The sequence below is a fragment of the Rhipicephalus sanguineus genome, chromosome 8 (assembly GCF_013339695.2).
Source record: "Rhipicephalus sanguineus isolate Rsan-2018 chromosome 8, BIME_Rsan_1.4, whole genome shotgun sequence".
Classification (NCBI taxonomy): domain Eukaryota; kingdom Metazoa; phylum Arthropoda; class Arachnida; order Ixodida; family Ixodidae; genus Rhipicephalus; species Rhipicephalus sanguineus.
The window spans coordinates 19,154,167-19,162,179 of record NC_051183.1 but is presented as its reverse complement, the minus strand read 5'-3'; positions in this window follow the sequence as shown (position 1 = coordinate 19,162,179).

Here is an 8,013-nt window from a genome sequence, read left to right as displayed (position 1 = left end):
GTGGAAATATGGGGATGATCCGGAGTCCTTAAAGGACTTTGGCGGATCTTAATGCATCGTGGGGGTCCCTTGGTTGCAACTCACGCCCACGTATATTAAATCTTTGTCTATACACCTGGCGTTGTATACGAAGATATGTTAACATAATTTCGTATTTATCGAACCAACAGTCAGTTTGAATGAATCGGTGAGGTGAATTTAGCAATTGACGAGGGCCAAGCGATACTTCATTCGGCTTTTTCGTGGTTTTCGCGTTCTATATTCCGATGATTTATCACGGAGGTGCTGTGTCACGCCTAAATTTCGGTTGCTCGTGCAATACTCTAGTTTTCACACTCCTCCTTTACTGTTTGAAGGCTGAAGCCTCAGATGCCTCATCAAACGCGAAGATCGATAGTCGGCGCAGTCGGCGTCCCGCGTCGGTTGCATCAACGCGCGTGATGCAGAAAATTTTCACGTGATGACGTCACCATATGAGGTCATCATGACACCATAGATTGGCGAAATGTTTGACGTCATCATGTCGTCACACGATGACATCACATGGCATCCTCGCTTTGCATTGCCTCTGTGATGGTTGGGCCGGTCACGGAGGCAGTGAAAAAACCGGTCAGGTGCACAAAGCTGGCAATTTCTCCGATCCCGGAGGCAGTACAAAACCACCTTAGGTGTAGACAGCTTCCGGAGGGGGGTGGGGGAGGATCACAAGAAGATGGCTTTCGCATTCGAGTCATCTCAAGCCTGTTTCATGTGCGAGCGACTGAGTAGCGGGCCCCGCGGCGATCGAGAGGCACGAACACGCGCGGATGCGGTTTCATTTCGCATGCACCGACTTTGTGCGGCGCGTGGCTCTGCTATGCGCAGTGATGGTTGTGGAAAGCGCCCGTTATCCGCTGGTTCCCTTTGTCCGAGTTGGCTTGTTTTGGTGCGCTTGGGTTGCGAGTTTCACCAGCCTTCTACTTCGGGGCTCGATTTTCACGCGTCTAAACTTTGAATGATGTAAATGTAGTGTACTATAGTGCATTTAAACAACCTCAAGTATTCACGTTTATTTCTAGTCTAGTTTTCTTTTCACCACACAAGTCTAGTTGCGCGCTGGTGCACTTGTGGGAAAGCAAAAGAAAAATTTGGCTTTTGTGGTTTTAAGCTTTCAGAGGGTTTTGGGTGGCTTTCGCTCTCGAAGGAAGCGCCCCAACGCGCTGGTGCGCCGTCTGGGCCGGCAACCGGATGCAAGCGGCCCTGTCGATGACATTGTGGGTTTGTGAAGGAGGTCGTCCCTCTTTAACAGCGAAAACTGTTAAAAGATCTCATCAAGGGTTGTATTTAGCGCCGCAGTTGTTCGCCGCCGCCGCCGCCTGCGGTGTCAGTAACCACTCTCGCGTGAAATAAGAAAAAAAAACCAAGTAAGAAAAAATATCCAGGATGGAACGAGGTTCGAACCTGGGCCCTCTGCGTGGGAGCCCAGTATTCTACCTCAGAGCCATGCAGGTTTTTTTTTTTTGTCTTCATTCCAGGGCTTCAGTTTTCAACAGTGTCAAGAAAGTACATGCTGCCTACAATTCGTCGAGCATCAACATCAGCGTGACGTACAGCCATTCGGGACCTCCAAATACTGTGAAGAGCCAACCAAATTGTAATATCATAGGAAAATTCACCGTCATTTTCAATCATCAAGTACAGTAAAACCTTGGTGATACGATCACGGCTCGTACGAATTTCGGGGTGATACGAATTTTTCTGTGGTCCCGGCCAAGGCCCATTACCCTGCAATGTATTGGAGTACGGTTGGTGCGAACCAATTTGCACCCCGCGACGTTTGATACGAACGTACGCTAGCGCACAGGTATGAACAGGTGCTGCCCGCGCTGTCGCGGAAGACGCGGCAGTCATGCGCGGGCTCGGGCATGCGCGCTGCGCGACCATCAACGGTGAGTCTTTGCCTCCGAGGTAGTGCGCCCGAATCCTGGAAGCCTTTACGCGCCTTCGCGTTTAGAATACAGATGACGTCGCGCTTTTTAACACGAAAGTGTTTTATGCCGGGGTCCACCAAGACTTCACTGACGTATTTCCGTCACGGATATGACGTTCTTAAAATATACACGAACATAATACAAAGAAAAAAACCAGAAGAAAAAGTTCCACAAACATGGAAAATTTGGGAATCGAACCCACGACCTCTCGGGTCCGCGACGATGGATCGCCGAGCGTTTAACCCATTGCGCCACAAACGCATTTGCGGAGAGCTACACAGACGCGCCTTATATATCTAACACTCCTCCGTGTACCTGCGCTCTTGCTCGGGGCGGTGCCGCCGCGTACGAGCAGAAAAGAGAAGTACTGCATTATGACACTAACGCGCACCGACAGTGAACGCTTCGGTGGTCTCAGCACTACGACGCCTCGATGCCAGCATTCGAAGGGACGCTGGCATTAAGAAGCACTACCAACGCCACCTAGGTGGCGTTCGGCCTACTCACCACAGCGGAGCGTGGCCTCCTCAATTAGCTCTGAAAATGTTTCTGAAGTTGATCGCGGAGGCTGCAATTGCAACGCGCTATACGCGCTGATTTGACTCGGTGACGATTCAGTTACGTGCTTCGTCTTTCGCGTTGTGCTAGCGTGTGCAGCATAGTGCAGTTTCCATATACACCAACGGTGTTTCTCCGCTGTCTACTGATACGAGTGTGATGGCACCGACTACGAGAACTGCGGCATTAAGCGCCGTCGAAAGACAACGACGTCGCCGAGTTAACGTCATGCAAGTGAGTTTGGTGCAGCGATGGACACGCCAGGGGGGAGTGGGAGGCCTTCGCGCGTTCACGGCTCAAGCTGAGAACTCTGCCTCTCGCTTTCCAGAAGTTGACCGCATCGCGACCCAACAGGCTGCCATACACACACCAAACCAAGACCGAAATGATCGTACCTTCGCCGAAACGACCCGCCAGCGGGACGCCGCTCGACAATACGACGCAGGATGCCCAGCGCACCCACAGGATGGTCCACGACCCGCAAATCATGCACCCTTCGCTGCAGCGGACCGCGAGTTCACCAAACGATTCAGTGACAACCCGTTCGGTTTCGCCTGCACGGTTTGCAAACGCCTGTTGTTCACGTGTGATTTGCGCGATGCTCCGGCGCGTGCAATGCAGTGTCTCCGGACAATGTATCCCGGTCGCCAGTCTTTCCAAGACTTCCGCTTATGTGCCAAGTGTGTCACTTTCGTGTTCTATACCGATTCCTATATCAGAGGGATCAACCACATTTTTTTTTTCAACGCGTTGACGCGTGCTCCTGAGCTCGAGGCAGCAGCGTCTTTGTACTGTGTTAACACGTGCCTGCCACGTGGACGCAAGCCATGTCCCCGCAATCAGACGTTCTATGAAACAAGACTGAAACCTGGGCTGCGGGTCCGTCATGAAGTCCCATGAGACGTGGACGAAGACCCCAAGAGACAAAGCGGACGGTCTTGGCGAAGGACCTTGGCCGCTATTTAACGCGTGCGAATTGCTTCTTAGGTTGTTTTCGCCGCAGTACTCAATTGTCATGCAGAAAAGCGTAGTAAGCGTATATTTACGAGTACAAGTATGATAGTTGATGTCTGAAAACTTTACTGGCAGTCATTCATAGCTGCTCATGACGTCGCTGCGGCCCTGAGAAACACTAAATCAAAACGTATGCCAAGTGTCTTTTGTCACACACTAATTTTCCACGTTTTCTGGTGATACGAATTTCAGATGATACGAATATTTCTGGTAACCCCGCGAGATTCGTATCACCGAGGTTTTATTGTACCTTACTCAGAGCCACGCCGGTGCTTGAGAATGCTTTGTAAAAAGACACTATACAGGCTTCATCTCGGGAAGGAACAAAATTAACCAATGTAATGTAGTGTGGAAGAAAGTAAAATAACAACTAGGCGTCACGCAACGCGAATTCTGTAACCAGGCGTCACACAATGTGAATTGCTCAACGAGTGGGTTGTCGAATGCTTCCAACCCACTACAAAGGCCTCTATCATAATTCTTCATCGTCGTCAACCACAGCATCAACAAAGTGCTCATAATGTCTTACAGGTGTTTGGCGAGTACCCGGTTCTCCGCAGAATTACAAAATGGCAGTGTGGCTGCTTCCCTAATTCACGAATATTGTAATCGTTTTACAGCCACGCTCTATATGGCAATGCGAAGCCAAAGTTCGTCCCTGCTATCTGCAAAAAACTCCTAGCGCATACGTGCCACTAAAATTCGGCAAAGCCCACTGCTCACCAGAGGACCACTAACAATGAAAAAGGGAAAACAGGGACGACAACCACACTTAAAATTTATAGGCAGAGATAACCAATAATTGAAAAGGCGTTAATGAACCATTGGAATTAACTGAGTGTTAAGCAACGGGGCCGCACGTTTCATCTTGGCCGCGTAGTACTTGGGCGGCAATTTCATTTCTCGCAAAATAGCTCGAAGAATGAGTAGAAATAGGGAGCATAAAAATGGCACAGACCAAGTCCAGAATGTAACGGGTCTAAGATGACAGGTTGGTCCTGTTCAGAGACATTGCTGTGGTCTTTCATCAGAACGTTTGACTGGACAAGTTGGTGTGATTCCATCTTGAGTAATTGAGACCTCTGGTCTTCAAGGGTAGAGCTTGTCAGCTGGGCCTCCCAGTGCCCGACGTTTGGCCCCGTGATAGGTGGCAGCTACTAGTTGCGTCCATGCTTCCTTACCATATGGTACAGCGTCTATCTTGTAGATGACAAGGTACAATCGCTTCGGTAGCTTGCATGATGGGCGGCGTGCTAGGGGGCACCTTGATAAAATGTGCCAGTTAGAGGTATCCGGAACAACACCGTGTCTTATTTTGTGAGTTTGGGGTGAATGGGTGGGAGAGCCCTTCAGCACAGTTTGTAGTGGAGAGTCGAAACAAAGAGATTCCTATAAGAACCAACCACGAATGGTCGCGTTTATGCTGAACTTGTGCTGATAACGATAGTGTGTTATCGCTACACATACGCACGACGGTCGTTTCTGAAAGCAGGGACCGCCTGAGAATAATTATATTCTATTTGACGGTTGGCTATACGTTGAATAGGAGGTTTATCGATCGGGATTCAGATTCAACACCACCCGAACACTGCTTGAGGTAACCACCACCCTCGCCCATGCTGTATAACCATGAGACGAGATCGGCACCCTCGCTGCCTGGTCACTCTTGCTGCACGAGGGGGATAAGTGACGTCTACATAAGTTTCGCAGCGTAAGCGTTTCAACGGCTGCACACGCACGTGTATATAGTGAATTGTTTGAAGCAGTGACACCGTAGTCTAATTTCACTCCATAACACGTTCATATTTCTCTTTCTCACTCTCTAGCTCATAAAATTTTAGTACTTCACCTATGCAAAATGACAAACTTTAATCCAGATGCTGTCCAGTAGAAGTTGGAAGAGATGATAAACACGTTTAAGGGCTCGCGACGAGGCAAATGTGTTCGCAGTTATTCTGATCAGGTTGATACGGCAGTCTGGTCAACCAGCGCAATGGCACTGTCAATTACAGTGTTTATTTCAAACGGTATTTACTGTTCCATTTTTCGTTTTGTCTTTTTTTAACCATTCTTGAGTTTTCAAACAAATTTTATACAACGAATTTTTGGCCAATATCCCGAGTGGGTATGTGCCATGATGTAGGACAAGCAAACAAACAAACAAAGGTGGCGCGCATGCGCTGTCTACAAAGAAGAAGCATTCACTTCTGCCACTCAGCATAAGTTGGTTCTCGTCTGAAATCTTTTGACGCATCGAACCCGACGAGCAGCACCTGAGACCCAGGTCATGGATCTTCTGTTTCTCAGTCGGCTTGCCCGTCTCGATTTGCGAACGAGCGAGTCTTTCGATTGCGGGGTATGCTTTGGCCACGGCCCTTTCCAGAAGCGGATGCTATTCCTCATCCTCCTGGGAACATTCATCACTCACTGCCAAACCCTCGTGGTGTCCCTTGTCACCGGCGACGTCGACCACTGGTGCAAGCCGCCCGATGGCTTCAACATCTCTGCCACCGAATGGAAGCATATCGCCATACCGATGGAGACCGACGGACGTTTCAGCCGCTGCCGCATCTACGAACGCTGTAAGCCGCTCGCTAAACACGACACATTGGTAGACCACCAGGACGTTGGCGCTGTAGCACCCGCGGAGGAATCATGGTACAACCGATGCTTCCCCGACCAAGTGCAGGACATCAACAGCACGCGCGACGCTCCTTGCGAAGCGTGGGACTACGACATACGCACGGCTGAGAACAGTGCAGTGAGCACTTGGAACATAGTGTGTGACCACCGGCTGATGCGGGTCGTCCCCGTGGCCTTGCAGAGCTGCGGCAGCGTTGTTGCTCTCGTCCTGGTCGGAGCCTTCGCCGACTACATCGGTCGGAGAACGTTGCTCCTGGGCTCGGCCATCGTGATGCTTACCTCCACGCTTTGTAGTTTCGTGGCAACGGGATACGCGTATTATGCGTTGGCTCGTTTCCTAGCCGGGAGCAGCATGGCCGTCAACGGGGATTTGCACCTACATAAACCCATTCGAGTCGATGACGCACGCTCACAGGCCGCAGCAGGTCCTTCTCCTGGCCGTAATAGGCGTGGCTCTGTCCGAGGCATGGACCGTCGTTATTAATTCAGTCTTCATCGACTGACATCTGAAGCTGGTCATCTACCTCGCCCCGGCAGCTCTGATCCTTCCCGCGCTGTGCTTCGCGCCAGAGTCTCCCCGATGGCTTGTCGCAAGAGGAAGGCTGGCCACGGCCGAGTCCGTTATGATGCGGGCGGCCATGACCAACAGCTTTCCGCTTCCGGCAACGGCGTGTCTTGTGCAGAAGCTCAAGGAACAAGTCAAGAACCGCGCGCTTTGTGAAAGCGTCGAAAGAGACGACTTGCCCGACGCTGGCTCCCTGATTCGTCGACCGCTGGCCCTGTTCGTCGTATGTTTTTCAATATCATTTGTGTTTCACGTGGTCGCCTTTTCCGTGGTTCAGTACGAAGAATTCTGGATCCCGGCATTCACGGTCGTCATAACGCTGCTCGCATACGTAGTGATGCACTGCCTCATCAGCGGCGGCACACTCGTCACCGTACTTAGCGTTTCCTTTGTGACCACCGGCTGCATACAGTGTGCGCTGAGTATCGCGGCCGCCGCCACGCTGGCCAAGGTCACCAAGGCCTTGCTCGTGCTTTCTAAAGGTGTCTCGAACGTATTGTTCATCCACTGTTTGACGTACGTCATGGGAGCTTTTCCCATCGGCACTTCGAGCTGGCGTCGGCTGCTGGGCGTTCGCTTGCTGTGGCGTCGCAGCCATCTGCACTGTTTCGATCCTCGTTCTGCAGCCTGCCGGATACGAAGACGTGGTCTTCGCCATGACGGCACTACTCCTTTTCGAATCCCTCCTCATGATCCGTGATCTACCGAAAACAACAGTGGTTGAGGAAGCCAAGATCATGGCCCGGGAGCCTACAGACTCCAACAGAATGTGCATGGATCACATGAAACGGACGCTGGAGGGTAAAACGCTGCGCAAAACGTCCCGTGTGCGAAGCATAGAAAGCACCCGGTCATCCAAGAGGAGGAGACCAAAGAGCACTGGCAGCAGCAGCTCTGGCAGTTCTAAGTCGTTTCCTCGGTCGAATAGCGGATAAGCGCCAGAGTGAATTCACCGGAAGCTCGGTGGAAACACTGGTTGTGCTTTTTGTTTTGTATTGGGAATTAAAATTGATGATGTTTCGTAAGAACTGGATCTTCGTTTTTTAAATGTTTTCTCGCACTACGCCGACATTAAAGAAGGTATCCGTTGCACAATGATTCCTATAAGTTTGGCCTTCGCTTTTTGAAAGTTAGTTTGCCCTAGGCCGAAGGGAATTGGTCCGTTGCATGTTCAACTGGAGCAAGAAGTAAACTTTGTAGAGACGACCCGAAATGTACCTCCAGGCATCACCGTTATTTCTCTCTCTGTTATCACAGACTGTC